This window comes from Mustelus asterias, chromosome 21 (assembly GCF_964213995.1).
Source record: "Mustelus asterias chromosome 21, sMusAst1.hap1.1, whole genome shotgun sequence".
NCBI lineage: Eukaryota > Metazoa > Chordata > Chondrichthyes > Carcharhiniformes > Triakidae > Mustelus > Mustelus asterias.
In genome coordinates, this window is record NC_135821.1 from 61,480,743 (window position 1) to 61,500,477 (window position 19,735).

General features: G+C 47.7%; 2 protein-coding genes across 2 annotated transcripts in view; both read right to left on the reverse strand.

Moving 5' to 3' along the window:
• pdik1l (PDLIM1 interacting kinase 1 like) overlaps positions 1-3,749 on the reverse strand; it is a 60,697-nt gene extending 56,948 nt beyond the window's left edge. The window contains exon 1 of the mRNA XM_078237976.1: positions 3,654-3,749. The gene's annotated coding sequence lies outside the window, so the exon portion shown is untranslated. The remainder of the gene's footprint in view (positions 1-3,653) is intronic.
• Positions 3,750-16,998: 13,249 nt separating this feature from the next.
• Positions 16,999-19,735, reverse strand: part of LOC144508972 (uncharacterized) — a 39,369-nt gene continuing 36,632 nt past the window's right edge. Inside the window, exon 6 of the mRNA XM_078237193.1 lies at positions 16,999-18,357. The gene's annotated coding sequence lies outside the window, so the exon portion shown is untranslated. The remainder of the gene's footprint in view (positions 18,358-19,735) is intronic.

The window sequence follows — 19,735 nt, forward strand, 5'->3', positions numbered from 1 at the left end:
ATGGGGGGGAAGAGATGGGGATGGGGGGGAAGAGATGGGGATGGGGGGGAAGAGATGGGGCTGGGGGGGGAAGAGATGGGGATGGGGGGGAAGAGATGGGGATGGGGGGGAAGAGATGGGGATGGGGGGGAAGAGATGGGGATGGGGGGGAAGAGATGGGGATGGGGGGGAAGAGATGGGGATGGGGGGGAAGAGATGGGGATGGGGGGAAGAGATGGGGATGGGGGGGAAGAGATGGGGATGGGGGGGAAGAGATGGGGATGGGGGGAAGAGATGGGGATGGGGGGGAAGAGATGGGGATGGGGGGGAAGAGATGGGGATGGGGGGGAAGAGATGGGGATGGGGGGAAGAGATGGGGATGGGGGGGAAGAGATGGGGATGGGGGGGAAGAGATGGGGATGGGGGGAAGAGATGGGATGGGGGGGAAGAGATGGGGATGGGGGGGAAGAGATGGGGATGGGGGGGAAGAGATGGGGATGGGGGGAAGAGATGGGGATGGGGGGGAAGAGATGGGGATGGGGGGAAGAGATGGGGATGGGGGGGAAGAGATGGGGATGGGGGGGGAAGAGATGGGGATGGGGGGAAGAGATGGGGATGGGGGGAAGAGATGGGGATGGGGGGGAAGAGATGGGGATGGGGGGAAGAGATGGGGATGGGGGGGAAGAGATGGGGATGGGGGGGAAGAGATGGGGATGGGGGGGAAGAGATGGGGATGGGGAAGAGATGGGGATGGGGGGGAAGAGATGGGTGAAGAATGGGGATGGGGGGAAGAGATGGGGATGGGGGGAAGAGATGGGATGGGGGGAAGAGATGGGGATGGGGGGAAGAGATGGGGATGGGGGGAAGAGATGGGGATGGGGGGAAGAGGGGATGGGGGGGGAAGAGATGGGGATGAAAAGTTGGGTGGGGGGAAGAGATGGGGATGGGGGGGAAGAGATGGGGATGGGGGGGGAAGAGATGGGGATGGGGGGGAAGAGATGGGGATGGGGGGAAAAGGGGATGGGGGGGGGAGGGTGTGTGGCAAGAGATGGGGGATGGGGGGAAGAGGATGGGGTGGGGGCAAGTATGGGATGGGGGGCAAGAGATGGGGATGGGGGGCAGAAGAGATGGGGATGGGGGGCAAGAGATGGGGATGGGGGGCAAGAGATGGGGATGGGGGGGAAGAGATGGGGAGGGGGGGAAGAGATGGGGATGGGGGGGGGATGAGATGGGGATGGGGGGGGAAGAGATGGGGATGGTTTGATGGGGGGAGTGGGGGACAGAGATGGGGATGGTTTGGGGGGGGGGGGAGATGGGGATGGTTTGGGGGATAAGAGATGGGGATGGTTTGGGGGGATAAGAGATGGGGATGGTTTGGGGGGATAAGAGATGGGGATGGTTTGGGGGGATAAGAGATGGGGATGGTTTGGGGGGATAAGAGATGGGGATGATTTGGGGGGATAAGAGATGGGGATGGTTTGGGGGGATAAGAGATGGGGATGGTTTGGGGGGTGGGGGGAGAGATGGGGATAATTGGGGGGGGAGAGATGGGGATGATTGGCGGGGGAGAGATGGGGATGATTGGCGGGGGGAGAGATGGGGATGATTGGCGGGGGGAGAGATGGGGATGATTGGCGGGGGGAGAGATGGGGATGATTGGCGGGGGGAGAGATGGGGATGATTGGCGGGGGGAGAGATGGGGATGATTGGCGGGGGGAGAGATGGGGATGATTGGCGGGGGGAGAGATGGGGATGATTGGCGGGGGGAGAGATGGGGATGATTGGCGGGGGGAGAGATGGGGATGATTGGCGGGGGGAGAGATGGGGATGATTGGCGGGGGGAGAGATGGGGATGATTGGCGGGGGGAGAGATGGGGATGATTGGCGGGGGGAGAGATGGGGATGATTGGCGGGGGGAGAGATGGGGATGATTGGCGGGGGGAGAGATGGGGATGATTGGCGGGGGGAGAGATGGGGATGATTGGCGGGGGGAGAGATGGGGATGATTGGCGGGGGGAGAGATGGGGATGATTGGCGGGGGGAGAGATGGGGATGATTGGCGGGGGGAGAGATGGGGATGATTGGCGGGGGGAGAGATGGGGATGATTGGCGGGGGGAGAGATGGGGATGATTGGCGGGGGGAGAGATGGGGATGATTGGCGGGGGGAGAGATGGGGATGATTGGCGGGGGGAGAGATGGGGATGATTGGCGGGGGGAGAGATGGGGATGATTGGCGGGGGGAGAGATGGGGATGATTGGCGGGGGGAGAGATGGGGATGATTGGCGGGGGGAGAGATGGGGATGATTGGCGGGGGGAGAGATGGGGATGATTGGCGGGGGGAGAGATGGGGATGATTGGCGGGGGGAGAGATGGGGATGATTGGCGGGGGGAGAGATGGGGATGATTGGCGGGGGGAGAGATGGGGATGATTGGCGGGGGGAGAGATGGGGATGATTGGCGGGGGGAGAGATGGGGATGATTGGCGGGGGGAGAGATGGGGATGATTGGCGGGGGGAGAGATGGGGATGATTGGCGGGGGGAGAGATGGGGATGATTGGCGGGGGGAGAGATGGGGATGATTGGCGGGGGGAGAGATGGGGATGATTGGCGGGGGGAGAGATGGGGATGATTGGCGGGGGGAGAGATGGGGATGATTGGCGGGGGGAGAGATGGGGATGATTGGCGGGGGGAGAGATGGGGATGATTGGCGGGGGGAGAGATGGGGATGATTGGCGGGGGGGAGAGATGGGGATGATTGGCGGGGGGGAGTGATGGGGATGATTGGGGGCGGAGAGATGGGGATGATTGGGGGGGGGGGAGAGATGGGGATGATTGGGGGGGGGGAGAGATGGGGATGATTGGGGGGGGGGGGAGAGATGGGGATGATTGGGGGGGAGAGATGGGGTTGATTGGGGGGGGAAGAGATGGGGATGATTGGGGGGGGAAGAGATGGGGATGATTGGGGGGGGGAGAGATGGGGATGATTGGGGGGGGGAGAGATGGGGATGATTGGGGGGGGGAGAGATGGGGATGATTGGGGGGGGAGAGATGGGGATGATTGGGGGGGGGAGAGATGGGGATGATTGGGGGGGGGGAAAGAGATGGGGATGATTGGGGGGGGGGAAAGAGATGGGGATGGCTGGGGGAGATGGGGATGATTGGCGGGGGGGGGGGGGGGGGAAAGAGGAGAGATGGGGATGGTTTTGGGGGGTGGCGGGTAAATGATGGGAGAGATACTGCCAGGGAGCAAAACAGCAAGCAGCCGGGGAATCTTTTAAATAGCTGAGAATGGGAAAGCGTGGCCTGGCTCCTCCTCTCCCATCCTGCATCTCCCTCTATGGAGTCGCTCCTGTGAAGATGGAAACGCGACCAGAGGAGGCTTGTGAACCGGCCCGAATCCACCTGGGCCCCGGCCTGGAGGTACCCACACCGTGTGTCAATAACAGACGGGACATGAGCTTGCAGGCCGCACCGACACTTTTAACCTCAACCTCCCCACCTCCCGGTCTGGGTTTCACCTCAGGGAATGAGCGGCCTGTGAGGAGGGGGGAGGGGGGCGGGGAGGCTCATTCCGACCGTCCACCGCTCCCGGTTATTATTATTTATCCACATGTGTGTGTGTGTATATGTTGTTGCGGATGGACAGATGTGCCCAGTATTTTTTTTCTCTACCTCAGTCGGTTGGTGCTCGCTGTTCCCCCTCTCTGCTCTCGGCCATTGCCTCTCTCTGTCCCCTTCCCGCTCGCTCGCGCCGGCCACCAATGCGCGAGCGCCGGCTTCAAATAACTGCCACTCACGCGCCTGTCCCCGCCCCTTTCCGCGCCACGCCCCGTGCCCGCCTCCTGGGCCAATCGGAGCTGCGGACCCCCCTCGCCCTGTCAATCAGCCTCAGTCCCACCCACACCGCGCACCCGCCAGTCACTTTCCACCAGGTGGGCGTGGCATTATACGTCCCGCTCAGCTCCGCTGTCAATCAGATTCAAGTCCCATCCTATCGCCCCGCCCTCCTATCCAGCTCTTCGTCGCTACCACCTGGGCCCCGCCCTCCTGCCACCTGAGCCCCGCCCTCCTGCCAGCTGTGGGCCCGCCCGTTCTGGTCGTCATGGTCACACCCTCAGCGCGAGGGCAAATTCAAATCAGCTGCGCCAACTGGAGGTGACTGCCGTCAGGTTCAGGGCAGAGGGAGAGGTGGCAGGAGAGTGCTGGGATGGGATACGAAGTAGTTTGGCCAAAGTGATAGGAAAGTAGTAGTGGTTTTAAAGTTTATTTTGTTGGTGTCACAAGTAAGGCTTACACTGCAATGAAGTTACTGTGAAAATCCCCTCGTCACCAGACTCCGGTGCCTGTCCGGGTACACTGAGGGAGAATTTAGCACGGCCAATGCACCCTAACCAGCACGTCTTTCAAACTGTCAGAGGAAACCGGAGCACTCGGAGGCAACCCACGCGGACACGGGGAGGACGGGCACACTCCGCACAGACAGTGACCCAAGCCGGGAATCGAACCAGGGTCCCTAGCGCTTGTGAGGCAGCAGTGCTAACCACTGTGTCACCGTGCCACCTGACGTGAAAAGCAACCATTCACCAATACTCTATTTCTTAAAACAACCAGTCACGGTGGCACAGTGGTTATCACGACAGCCTCACAGCGCCAGGGACAGAGTTCGATCTGCGGCTTGGGTCACTGTCTGTGTGGAGTTTGCATGTCCTCCCTGTGTCTGCATGGGTTTCCTCCGACAGTCTGAAAGACGTGCTGGTTAGGTGCATTGGTCATGCTAAATTCTCCCTCAGTGTATACGGACAGGTGCCAGAATGTGGCGACTAGGGGACTTTCACAGTAACTTCACTGAAGTGATAATGCAAGCCTACTTGTGACACGAATGAATAAAAAAAAACAAACGGAGGAAGGTGGGGATGAGGTTCCCAGGGTGAGCAGTTAAGCTGGTTTCCTTGATGTGTTAAAAAAGTTTTGGGTGTTCAGGGCACAACTTCAAAATTTGCACTAATTTCCAACTGTGAGGTGGATAGCGTTGAGTACAAGAAGGTGTAGGTTGGTGGATGTGATAGGCTTGTGACAGGTGAAATTGCAGTGGAAGAGGACATGATTAATTAAAGGAGATATTTGTAAAGTGGGTGCAGGGACAGGGAAATCAGGAGCATTTGTGCACAAGTCATTGAAAGTGACAGGGCAGGTTGAGAAACTGATTAAAAGAGCATCCAGGGTCCTGGGCTTTATGAATAGAGACATGTGTACAAAAGCAAGGAAATTATGGTGAAACTTTATAAAACACTGGTTTGGCATCAACTGTAGTATGGTATTCCATTCTGAACACCACACTTCATGAAGAATGTGAAGGATTTAGAGAGGGTGCAGAAAAGATAGCAGGATAAGAGGGGCATTTTCAGGATGGCAATCGCCACAGGGATCAATACTGGTGCCACAATTATTTACAATGTATGTTAATGACTTGGATGAGGGAAGTGAATGTACAATTGCCAAGTTTGTGGATGGCACAAATAGGCAGAAAGGCAAGTGGTGAGGATGACACTGAGTTTACATAGGGATAAAAATAGGTTAAGTGAGTGGGCAAAAACGTGGCAGATGGAATATAATGTAGGAAAATGTGAAGTTATGCACATTGGTAGGAAGAATAAAGGAGCTGAATATTATTTAAAAGGAGAAAGACTGCAGGAAATTGCAGCAAAGAAGGATTTGAGGGTCCTCATGCATAAATCAGAAAACACTTACATGCAAGTTCAGCAGATAATAGGGAAGGCAAATGGAATATTGGCTCTTTTCTCAAAGGGAATGGAGTATAGAAATAGGGAACTCTTGCTAAAACTATACAAGGCACTAGTTAGACCACACCGGGAGTATTGTGAACAGTTTGGTCCCCTTATCTAAGGAAATATATACTAGTATTGGAGGCAGTCTAGAGAAGGCTCAAAAGATTGCTTCTGGGTATGGAGGGATTTTCTTATGAGGAGAGGTTAAATAGGCTGGCCCTATACTCACTGGAGTTTAGAAGAATGAGAGATGACCTTATTAAGACATATAGGATTCTCAGGGGGCTTGGTAGGGTAGATTAGTAAGGGAATCAAGGGTTATGGGGCTAAGGTGGAAAAATGGACTTGGGAATTATCAGATCAGTCATGATCTCATTGAATGGCAGAATAGACTTCATGCATTGAATAGCCTACTTCAGCTCCTATATCTTATGGTCTAAGGAGTGGTTTCAAATATGAGAGACTCCAGTTAAGTATATGGATTGGAGGAACTAGGGTTGTTCTTGGACAATATAAGGTTGAGAGGTGGTTTGGCAGAAGAGTTCAAAATCATAAAGGTCTAAACCGAGTACATAGGGAGAAACTGCTCCTTTTACTAGAAGGAAATAGAACCAGAGGACACTGATTTAAGGTGAATTTCAAAAGAACCAACAAAATGAGGCAAAACCTTTTGATACAGAGTGGTTATTGTTATATATTTAAAAGGGTTGCAGGTTGTTTTAAGAGCAGATCACATGATTTGATGGTGGTGTCATTAGGGTGTTTGCAGAGGCTGCTGTTTTACTTTCAGTTTTGTATTCTGTGCAGAGCAGAGAACATCTCTTTCAATAAAACCTGTTGCATGTTAGTTTGAATCCATGTGTGCAAACCACGCCTTTTCTTTCTGTTAAAACCCACAACCCCTCACATTGTTTGGACATTTCAGTTATATCTGATGGAAGTAGATAAAAATCGAAGCTTTCAAAGATCAATTGGATAAGCACCTGGAGAGGAAGAAGGTTTCAGGACCATGAAAAAAATGAAAAAATGGACTAACTGAGTTGCTCTTTGCAGAGATGATATTCTAGGGCAAATGGCCTCCTTCTGTGCTGTAGTCCTGAATTTATTCAAGGTTAAGTTAGATTGATTTTTGATCACTAAGGGGGTCAATGGAGTGACAGATTGAAAAGTGAAATTGAGACCATAAACAGGCCAGCCATCTTATCAAATGATGGTGCTAGCTTGAAGAGCCGAATGGTCTCCTCTTGCTCCTAAGTTCTATGTTCCTCACAGTCCTAAGAACATGCTGGAAATACTCAGCAGCTCTCTCAGCAACCAAAATGTTAATTCTGTTTCTCTCGCTACAGATGCTGCTTAATATACTATATATTTTCAGCATTTTCTGCTTTTTTACAATTTATCAAATTACTTTACTAAAAACATATACATTGGCAATATTTGATGACAAACATTACAGACATGACATTATAATATGTTTCATCAGCTTTACATTTGCTTGAGATTTATTAAAGGGGCACAAAGTTCATTCTAATTCCTCAAATTCAATGTTAAAACAGTGCCGAAGTGTAACTGCCAGTGACAGGTGTAATACTTGGCAGCACCAGCTGGATAAATGCCAATGCCATTTTTGTAACTGCCAATTTCAACTGTCCAAACTAGTTGTGCAACAGCCAGCATCAAGTGTGTAACCACCAGCTCCAGGTATGTAGCTGCTAGGTGTAATTGGCATGTGTAGCCATTAGCTCCAAACTTGTGCTCCAGAAGTAACCACTCCTCTTAACAAGCTGTTCCAGTCCAGCCACAGCTTTGGCATCTACCTGACAAAGTGGATAAATGTCTATTGGGTTTGGGGGGCTCATGCCGGTATGGGGGTCCTCAGGTCGGGAGTCGGCCTGGGCTTGGGGTTTGTGTTGCGTGCATTTCCCCCTCTCTGCTGAGGCATCCCCAAGGAGTCGCTTATGAAGTTGATTCCTAACCCCACTGATGTCAATCTGGTTACCCTGCCATCTGTCTGCTGGACAGGCACTGTGGTTTCCGTTGACATCCCAGGCCCCACTAACAGAAACAAGCACCAGGTCTGGCAGCTGCTGCTCCAATCAAGGGAGCTCGGCAGGTGTTAACATGGCTCCACACACTGCATGGACTCTGCAGTGCTGCCTTCGATGGGAACCCATCCCGTGATAGTCATGAGGGTGCCACTCCCCCATCTGTCTGAATTGCTAGCCATTCCTGGAAGCCAGTACACTAGACATATAGGTGGGTGCACTCATGTTAATGATGCAGGAGTTCCCAATAGGGACCCTTTCAGAGACACCTGTAAGCCCCCCATAACTGCCATGGCGGTGATGTGGCAGCCCATTAAGGTCACGCATGCGCTGGGGATGGTGTCAGGTTGCCAGGATCCAGACTCATGGGAGCACTGTTTGCTGGGAGGGAGTGAGGGGCCTGAGATGAATAACCTACCTGCTTGTCTATCTGTCTCTCTCTCTCTCCCCCCACCCCCCCCCCTTCCCTCCCCTCCCCCACCCCACCCCAGATGTATCATGGATTTCACTGTCCAGCTAATTGAGCTGGCCGAATATTTGCGACCACAGTGGAAGAGGAGGAGGAGGAGGTTGACGTGTGGCCATGGCAAGGCCAGCTCAGACCAAAGACCACAGCAGGAGAACAGGGGGTTGGCGGTTAGCGGCAGGAATCAGGTGCCCATCTGCCCAAGGGGAGGGCCAGAGGATGTTGGAGATGGGGACCCTGAAGATACAGGATCTGCGAGCTACAAAGGGGCTGTTAGACACTGTGTGTCACTGCAGATTGCGTCTCGGCAAGAAGACAGTGGGACACCTGTGCTACATCCTTGCGAACCTGGCACCTCGTGGGACAGGAGGGCACCCAGACCTCATGGCAGTAAAGGTCACAGCGGCCCTCAACTTCTATGCCACCAGGTCACTCCAGACTGCCAGTGGAGACACCTGCGGCGTTGCCCAGTCTTCCGTACATAAGTGCGTCCACGAAGTGATGGATGCTCTGTATGCCTGAGCAGGCCACAACTTCAACTTTGACCTGGGCCAGGCTCAACAGGAAGCCTGGGCTGCAGGCTTCACTGTCATTGCCAGGATAGCATGCTGATCTCGCAAATGATATTGAAATGCATTCAAGTTCATGCTAATAAGCTGCGCCCAAAATGATCTGTAAAAAGGGGCTGGAAAGATAGCAAACCATTTGGCACTAGGCACGAATCTGATTTTTAGCTTTGCACACTATCTTCCCACCTCACCACACTGGTTGATGGGCAGGACAAGGCAGTAAGATCGCACCCATGGTGTTGTGTAAATTGAGCATTAAGGCTCAGACTGACTCCTAAAGGGAATGCCAATCCATTTCTCTCCATTGGCTGTTTGTACTCTGACTCAAGTTTCAGGCAATATTTATCCCATAACTGCACTGCTTCAGTTGTAATATAAATGTACCCTTATTATTTTCATAATTTGCAGTGAAATTAAAATTAGCATTGCTATTGTTGAGTTATTAATTGTGAATTACGTCACACAGCCCAAGTTCCATCACACCATAAGAGAACTTGCGTGGAAGTGACTCTGTCATCAGCAAAATAAATTTAGTGTGGGTTTTTTCAAATCTCATTTATCAAGTGGCTCAATGAGTGAAGAAACTTACTTATTGTGTGTTCTTGCACCATGCATACCTGCACCATGCATACCTGTAGGCCCCAGGCTCAATTCCCAGTCTTTCTAACTAACTGCTAACTAACTACCTTTTAGCTTTGACAAAGGGTCATCTGGACTCGAAATGTCAGCTCTTTTCTCTCCTTACAGATGCTGCCAGACCTGCAGAGATTTTCCAGCATTTTCTCCTTTGCGTTCTAACTACTCAGTGGGTAGTACCCTCACCTGAGTAAGAAATTGTAGATTCAAATTCCGCTCCAGAGATTTGAGAGCATGGTGTACACCATCACCATCATGGTGTACATCCATCACTTCGTGGACGCACTCCAGTTAGTCCAGTACTGAAGGGAGTACAGCACTTTTGCAATCAGCATATTTCAGTTGAGATATTAAACCAAAGTCCCATCTACCCTTCTTGAGTAAATGATGACATGGCACTATTTTGAAGAAGAGCAGGGGAGTTCTTCCTGATGTCCTAGCTAACATCTATCTCAAAACCAACAGAATATCTGGTCATGATCACGTTGCTATTGGTGGCACTCTTATGGGCAAATTGGTTCAATAGTTTCCTATGTTTCAGCAGTAACCAGATTTCAAAAATACTTTAACCAAAAGAGAAAATGCTGGAAAATCTCAGCAGGTCTGGCAGCATCTGTAAGGAGAGAAAAGAGCCAACGTTTCGAGTCCAGATGACCTGAAAGGGTCATTAGCAGCGGCTGAAAGGGTAATCTGGACTCGAAGATGGTGGATGAGAAAACAGAAAATAAACCTGTTACACCTTCCTACCTGGAAACAGTGCCTTTGTAGTATCAGGAAAAGAGACTTGCTGTTTGGTAGCAAATTAAGCCAACAGCGAAATACTTCACCAGAACCAATACAAAATTGTGTGTTGACCACGTCCCCACATTGCTTGTGTGGATGAAAGAAAATAAAAATAGTTTCTTCAGAGCAGTGACATAACAGAGACAATACAACATCACAAAGCAGTTCCAACTGGTCTTCTAGAACATTACAAACTACAAAATTATAGTTGAGAAACTATACCTATAGAGTGTCAAAGGTGAATTGCATTAATAGCTTGGTTGGTGCTGCTGCATACGTAGGTCCAGAACAAGCCATACATCCTCTCCAACCTTTTCTACTCTCCAGTTAGCTCATGGATGATCTGTATCTTAATTTCAATTTCTGCCTTAACTCCATAGCCTTGAATACCCTTAACCTGGTGTGCATGGCTGCACAATGAAAGGTGTGGGAGTCCCTTGTGGAGTTTAACTGAGGTTTGGCGTCATTCTCTGGACATAACAGCAATTAATAACTCAACATCAAATACGTGTGAAAATACTTTTTATTTAAACAATTAATGATAAAAAGGAAAGATAACTATTAAAAAGAAAGGGAAAAACACTACATATTAAATGAAAGCAAGAAAGACAACTCTGTTGTAGTATAAATGGTAACCCCAAATTGGTCCGTTTCACATTTCCCCAAAATGGTAAAACAACCCCAAATTAGTCTGTTCTAGACAGTTTCCTAAAATGCTACCATTCCCCTTGGTACGTCCATCATCAGGTCTCCAAATAACCTTGCAAAGGAGTAAATTCTCCAGTCAGTCACTCTGTCAATGTTTCTTCCTCTATGTTCTTCAGTGGTTGACTATTCCACACCGACTGCAGCTTTGAATGCTGGATGCTGTGCCCCTTTAGGTCCAATCTTTGGCTCCATTCCAGCCTTCTGAGGCCTCTGTCCAGACTTTCTTGTCTGACAACCCTGAATCCTTATCAATTTTTCTCCCAGGTACTGTGAGGCTCAATCTTGTGGAGTCTGTAGACCAAGTCTGTGTTAAATGTTATAGGCTACACTCCCTCTTTAGTTACCTTAAAAACCTTTTCCTGATGTTTTGATTGCACTTCAGTCCCACGCTCCTGAACTATGGGCACCCGGTGTGGAGGCGGGGGGGGGGGTGGGGGAGAGAGGGGGGAGGTGGAGGATCTCCATGGACATGCTCCTGGGCCTAGCCAAATGAGCTATTAACAGGTCCAGGCAGCGGGCGACCGAGGGGGTCATCCAGCCTGGCTGTCTGCCCCTCAACTGTGGCTATATTCTCGGCCGGGTGTCCCTGGAGAGGGAGCATGCGGCGTCCGAGGGCACCGTTGAGGCCTTCCATGCTCATTGGGCACCACAGGGACTGGGGTGTATTATTGACCCCTTTAATCACATTTCGATTTAATGTTTGAAGTTTCCTTTCTGCTTTGTCTTTTGTTTCGGGCGGTTCCCTTTTTGGGGGCTGTCCCTTTTAATTTGTCCCTCAGTTTATTTGATTTAATTTATTTATTATATTTACTTGCCAAAAAGAATGGAACTGTGAGGCTTCCAGGACTCGGGCTATTTACAAATCTTTTTGATGGTGTCTGCTATTGGCTAGCAATCAATTTATACTGTCCATCAATCAGAAACAATCTCTTGATTCTTCACCATAGTTGACCACCCATGTCTAAGGTTATACCGTGTCCTGGCTTGTAGTTCAAGGGTCACTGTATGAGGTAGGAATTGATTCCTGTTAAACAATAGAAAACAACTTTTATTTCAGCAGATCTAGCCACTCATCACTACTGATTACTGTTGATTATATAATTGATTAACTACTTGACTAAATCAAAGCACAGTCACACCTAATTTAAAGCAAGGTCCACAAAGTAACTTCAAAAAAATCATTACAGGCTTAATACTGGTTCTGTTTAAATCAAGAGCAAAGCAGAAAATACAAAAAAATAATGATTGCCGGCCTTAAGCCTACAGGAGGCCATTATCAGATCTCAGACTGGTCCAAAGATGCAGTTCCAATCAAAATCAATAGACTAGCTTCAAACTCTAAGCCCAAAACCCAAATGGCATTCCAGGACCAGACAAGCCGCTCTGACTGAATCATCATAGAAACCCTACAGTGCAGAAAGAGACCATTTCACCCATCGAGTCTGCACTGACCACCCAGGCCCTACCCCCATATCTACCCGTTAATCCCTCTAACCTAGACATCTCAGGATACTAAGGGGCAATTTTAGCATAGCTAAGCAACCTAACCCGCACATCTTTGGACTGTGGGAGGAAACCAGAGCAAACCCAAGCAGACATGAGGAAAATGTGCAAACTCCACACAGCCAGTGACCCAAGCTGGGAATCGAACGCAGGTCCCTGGAGCTGTGAAGCAGCAGTGCTAACCACTGTGCTACCGTGCCGCCGGCTGTGAGCTTAGAGTCTGAGCAGGTCCCGCATATCTCAGAGGATAAAGCCTCTTATTATCATCACAAATACATCAAACTCTGATGTTCTCGACCATACTGACATTGCATCTCTGTCCTGTTCCAATACTGTATCCATTCATGAGATATCCAAGAGCTGCTTTGGAATTCAACAGTGGCCAACAGAGGAGTGATTAAAATTGGGGGATGTGCAAGTATGCGTAATGATTAGGGCAAATGTTTCTGAGGGTTGAAGAGCTGGAGCAGGTTACAGACATAGAAAGGGACAAGACTATGGAGGGATTTGTAAAACAAAGATAAGAATTTTTAAATTGAAGGGTTTCTTAATTTGAAACTATTGCTGGTCAGCGAGCACAAGAATGTCACCCAGTGCCAGTTAGAATGTGGACAACAGAGTTTTGGAGGCTCTTAAGTCTATGGAGGGTGGCAGAGGAGAAACGAGCCAAGACGGCATTGAAATAGTCAGATGCAGAGCTAATAAAGGCTTGGATGAGAACTTCAGCACTGAGTGAGTTGGGGCAGGAGTGGGATCGGTGTTTGTACAGAGGTGAAAATAGACAGTCTTAGTGGACCTGTGTTTAGAAGCTCATCTCAGGGTCAAAGATGACACCAAAATTATGAACAGTCTGGTTCAACCTGAGATGGTAACCAGGTGAGGGATGGAATTGATGGCCAGAAAATTGAGTTTATGGCAGGGGTCAAAGACAATAGCTTCAGTCTTCCCAATAGTTAGTTGGGGGAAATTTCTGTTTATCCAGTATTGGCACATAGGAATTTCTAGACAGCAAAAGCCAAATTTCATCTGGTTCACGTCTACTATTCTGGCAGTTGCACGATACAGTACAACAATAATGGAGTGTTGAATAATTATGGCATTCTCTCTCAGTTAGCCTATAAAATTCCCAAACATGTCAAGAGAACACCCGATGATAGAGAGCTTTGGGAACTGTAGGCATAAAGTCATTTTTTTCCTCCCAAGTACACTTACCATATCATGTGTCAAATTACTGACAGTGTATTCCCAAAATGTTATTTTTTAAACTATGCTGTCCAATCCTCCCTCCCCTCCTTCTAACCAAGCTGTGTTAAAATCCCTTTTGTCTTTCACATATTGTAAAACTGCAATGAAATAATAGTGTGTGAAATCCCCCATTGAAATTCAGTACTTTTACCATATTGGTTAAAAAAATACGCAATGTCAGCAATGAAAACTAAAAAAGCCTGCCCCCCCCCAAAAAAGTAATAATGCATCATTCAACATATCTATTCCGATCTATGACTTTGTGAAGTTTAGAGGTTTTGTGCTATGATTGACTTGGGGGTGGCACAGTGGTTAGCACTGCTGCCTCACAGCACCAGGAACCTGGGTTTGGTTCCCTGCTTGGGTTACTGTCTGTGTGGAGTTTGCACATTCTCCCCGTGTCTGCGAGGGTTTCCTCTGGGTGCTCCAGTTTCCTCCAACAGTCCAAAAGACGTGCCGATTAGGCATATTGGCCATGCTAAATTCCTCTTAAGCGTACTCGAACAGGCACTGGAGTGTGGAGACTAGGGGATTTTCACAGTAACTTCATTGCAGTGTTAATGTAAGCCTTGTGACACTAATAAATAAACTTTAAAACTTTTGTAAAGAAAGAATTAACTTGTATTGGTATAATCTATATATAATTTATATTTCACAATCTCAGGATGCCTGAAAGAAAGCACTCAGAAGTCAAGAAAGTATATTTGAGAGGTAGTCATTGTTGTAATATAGGGAAACTGCATAGGTACTGTTCGCTATTGCTATTTCATTCCCTGAATAGGTGTCCTCTGATGAAGTACTCTCCCTTGTGGCCAAGAATGTAATTACAGCTATGCCCATAAATCTCCTGCTGAATGAAAACCTGTGCACAATGAAGGTTTATTTGGTAGCAAAAGCCACTAGCTTTCGGAGCGCTGCTCCTTTATCAGGTAAGACTTACCTGACAAGGGAGTAGCGCTCCGAAAGCTAGTGGCTTTTGCTACCAAATAAACCTGTTGGACTTTAACCTGGCATTGTGAGACTTCTTACTGTGTTTACCCTAGTCTAACGCCGGCATCTCCACATCACAATGAAGGCCCAGGGGTAATTCAACTATTACTGTTTGTAGACCCACAACCCCACCCTAGTGAAGCAACACTCAATCAGTTCCCTGTTGTTTAGTATGTCCCCAATATACCATTTAATATTAGGGATTCAGTTCATCTAGTCCCAAATCAGTTGGATTGGCATGCGAGTTGCCGTGCCCCACAACTCCAACACACTGCGACCCAGCTGGGGCTTTGTGGGTCTTTTCGACATTCAGTCCCCTGACCACACAAAGGCCTGTTGCATCTCATTGTATGCTTTTAGTACTAAACCAAAGCATAAATCAGATTGCGCAGGGTTCAGGTCATGCAGCACCGTGATAAAATCATCAGGGAAGCAGGATTACAATAATGGAGGCTGTTGAGTTCAGGATAATCCATAACTTTTAATCTTAATACAGGCTAATGTTTATTTATTATTAGTCACAATTAATGCAATGAAGTTACTGTGAAATTCCCCTAGTCGCCACACTCCGGCGCCTGTTCGGGTTAATGCATCTAACCAGCACGTCTTTCAGACTGTAGGAGGAAACCGGAGCGCCCGCGGACATGGGGAGAACATGCAAACTCCACACAGACAGTGACCCAACCCGGGTCCCTGGCACTATGAGGCAGCAGTGCTAACTACTGTGCCACTGTGCCACCCTAATGGACTTAAGCAATGGAGACTTTTGGATTCTCTAATCACTTTAATAGCCGAATGACCAGCAAGCAGAACAGATGTTCACCATCTAGATTGGAGTTCTCTCACATGTGATGTTAAACCAAATCCCAGTTTGCAGATCTGATTTCAAATATTACACGTGAAGTCAGTGTTGGAAGGGTGGGTGAAGCCATTGCCTTTGTGGTATGCTTGCTTGTCCTGTATACACCAGACTCTGTGCTCCCCAAATGCTGTAAATAGAGGTAAATCTGGTTTATAGTCTTTATTGATAAACATACTTTTGGCATAGTCACATGAATGCAGTTTGCCCATTATACACAATGGTTCTATAATGCAATGAAGTTATGGAAGCTATCAAAAATAAAATTTCTTCAGTGTAGCGCTATTTAATTTAGAAAGTCAATTTACAAACTGTTAGCCCACACCAATTAGAATGGCATAAATGCACAAAAGAGAATTTAACAAATTATTGCATTGAACCTTAATGAGATGCAAACCGGTGAGTAAGCACAGCTGTCCCGACCCAAAATATACAAAGCAATTAAAATCCAATAACCAACAACTTTGAAATTGAAGTTAATACAAATGAATAAGAAATAATTGCTTTTGGTTGTTGTAAGTGATTGCTTGTTTTAAATGTTAATGTTGTAAGTGGTTAAGACTTTCCCATCCATCACACACGGTGCTCATGAGATCCATGTAAATTAAACTCACGTGCAAAGTACCTATCTACAAGACTAGGTGGAGTTCCTAAAATGTGCTGCTGTAAGGTGCTTTTATCATTCAAGACAAGCACGTGATTAGTAAACAAGTGTGTTTCCATTAAGTATGCTTTGTGTGTATATACATAGGAGTTTTTTTAATTCACTTAACAGGATGTTGACGGTCACTCGCTGGGTCAGCATTTATTGCCCATCTCTAACTGTCCTCCAGTTCAGAGGACATTTAAGAGTCAACCACATTGCTGTGGGTCACATGCAGTCCAGACAGGGTAAGGATGACAGATTTCCTTCCCTAAAAAGGACATTAGCAAATCAGATGGTTTTTAACAACAATCGACAATGGTTTCATGGTCATCGTTAGACTTTTAATTTCAGAATTTAAAAAAAATTGAATTCAAATTTCACCATCTGCTGTGGTGGGATTTGAATCAGGGTCCCTCAGATCTTGCCCTGGTGTCTCTGGATTACTAGTCCAGTGACAATACCATTCTGCCACTGCCTCCCCTGTGAGTAAAAGTAATCAAATCAGTAAGTCACACAGAGCACCTCCAACTCTCAAGCAGGTGCATTCATGTAACCAGCTGTTTATTGTTCTCCAGATACTTATCACACATGAATGATGCATATATATTTAACAAACTTCACTTCCTTTCTTTAGATATTTGTTATAGAGGGAGAGAGAGAGAGACATGTCCTCCTTTCACACTTCCCACCTGGTGCCAGCCACTTGTCCAGCAATTTTCACCCAGTGAACGGGATAAAATAGCTGAGTTTATATGGAAGAAGACACTGGAATATCTCCTCTAAATTTACAAAAATGTTTTATTAATATGTTGTACAATCTTGTTACAAGCTGAAACAGAGCGTATAACAAGATTGGCGGCCCCAATGAACAATAGGTTTATATACAGGACAACATACACATGGATTCAGCCACACCATTCAGTAAAACACTCACACTCTTGGATACTTGAATTCCTGCTGGGGTACAATTTCACATGCATTGCACAGAGATCATATTCTCAAGCCATAGTCTGGGCAATGAGTTAATGGACAATTCAACATGAAGGGCATTACATCTGATCCCATCCACATCCAATTTCCACACACTGATCATTGTGATCCCCTTAAACCAGAGGTGAGGCCAAGAGCTACTGATCAGCAAACTAAACACAGGCCAGGGAGCAATTCCTAAATGATCCAAATCTTCACCAGCTGACATACAGTGTTATTTTCTATATACACATATGCATTGAGACATACATGCACACACTGTGCAGACAAGCATGGAAAGTATTTTTGATTATATAGCACATTTCAGTGTAGTGGCACAGCATAGTGGCACAGTGGTTAGCACTGCTGACTCCCAGCTTGGGTCACTGTCTGTGTGGAGTTCGCACATCCTCCTCGTATCTGCGTGGGTTTCCTCCGGGTGTTCCGATTTCCTCCCACAGTCCAAAGATGTACGGGTTAGGTCATTGGCCATGTTAAATTGCCCCTTAGTGTCAGGGGGATTAGCAGAGTAAATACGTGGGGCCATGGGGATAGGGGCTGGATGGGATTGTGGTCGGTGCAGACTCGATAGGCCGAATGGCCTTCTTCTGCACTGTAGGGATTCTGTGATTTCAAACATTTCCAACATACATACAACAAATTACATTAAAATGCAGTAGCTTTAGTAAAGCAAAGACAGCAACAATTTCATATGTGGCTGGATCTCAACCAGCGTTGATTTGAAGAACAAGTCACCGTGTTCTTGCTTGTATTGGTGAGGAAGGAGCATTGGAATCAGTAAAACCCTCAGCTCTTCTTTGAATCTGCACATGTGATCTTCAGAATCCAAAGCAAGGCACCTCCAACAATGCAGCACTCCTTGGAGAAATCAGCCTGGATTATATTATCAAGAACTTGCGTCCTACAAATGGAACCATGCTGTGACAGGAGATTTCGCAACAAGAACTGCACATGTACTCACCATCAGCCTATAAGACAAACAGTGCTCAAAATATTGTCATAGCAAACCATTAGAGGGTAGTTACTGTGATTTACTCTAGTGGTGAAATAAATTGATCAGTGTCACAGTATTTTCATTATTAAAGTGCAGTGTTCACGTTTAAAAGTCACTACAAGCAGCTTAGTCCATTCTTCAGTTGGGAGCATGACTCTGAAAATGCAGAAAACAGGTTAACTTTCACAAGACCCAAATGGAAAAATGTGGTAGCAATACCTCACAGCATTTCTAACAAATTCCCCAGCTTTGACACCAAGAACACAGCAAGATTAGGGTTGCCAATTTCTCAAGATTATCTCAGTTCTCCATTAATCTAATGATCTAATGTAAGGGGGAGCTATACAATAAATGGCAGAACCATCAGGAGTATAGACACACAGAGGGACCTGGATGTACAAGTCCACAGATCCTTAAAGGTGGCAGCACAGGTGGAGAGGGTGGTGAAGAAGGCATATGGCATGCTTGCCTTTATTGGACGGGGCATAGAATATAAAAGTTGGCATATGATGTTGTGGCTGTATAGAACGTTGGTTAGGCCACATTTGGAATACTGCGTCCAGTTCTGGTCGCCACACTACCAGAAGGACGTGGAGGCTTTGGAGAGAGTACAGAAAAGGTTTACCAGGATGTTGCCTGGTCTTAGCTATGAGGAGAGATTGGGTAAACTGGGGATGTTCTCCCTGGAAAGACGGAGAATGAGGGGCGACCTAATAGAGGTGTATAAAATTATGAAGGGCACAGATAGGGTGAACAGTGGGAAGCTTTTTCCCAGGTCGGAGGTGACGAACACAAGGGGTCACGGGTTCAAGGTGAGGGGGGCAAGGTTCAACACAGATGTCAGGGGGACGTATTTTACACAGAGGGTGGTGGGGGCCTGGAATGCACTGCCAAGCAAGGTGATTGAGGCGGACACGCTGGGATCGTTTAAGACTTATCTAGATAGCCACATGAACAGACTGGGAATAGAGGGATACAAACGAATGGTCTAGTTGGGCACATGAGCGGCGCAGGCTTGGAGGGCCGAAGGGCCTGTTCCTGTGCTGTATTGTTCTTTGTTCTCTTTAATTGAAAGTTCATTGTCTGCACACAGCTGCAAGCAAGCCAGGAAAAAAAAGCCATTGCAGCATTAAAAATGCATTGACCACATCACAACCCCCCCATTTTTCTTTGAACACTTTAATTTATGAGTTATAAGAACGTTGGAGATGGTGCAGAATGGAACGGAGGGATAATGCAAGGATGTCAGAAACCAATGGCAAAAGTGTGGGGCGGGCTAGTTGAAGGCAGGTGTTCATGTGATGAAATCTCCAGGAACACATCCAACCAGAGTTTACAGTACCAACACAACACAGGATTCCTCTTCCCATTCCATCCCCAGCTACAAAAACAAAGATACATATGGAGATCGCAAACTCACGCTGAAGAGTTGCTCAAAAATTTGAACTTTCTGAAAATGTTATATAGTTAGTGAGTGCAAATTTCCAGTGCGATAAACAAGGTCTCCCATGCGTGGCACCTCTCAACCCCAGTC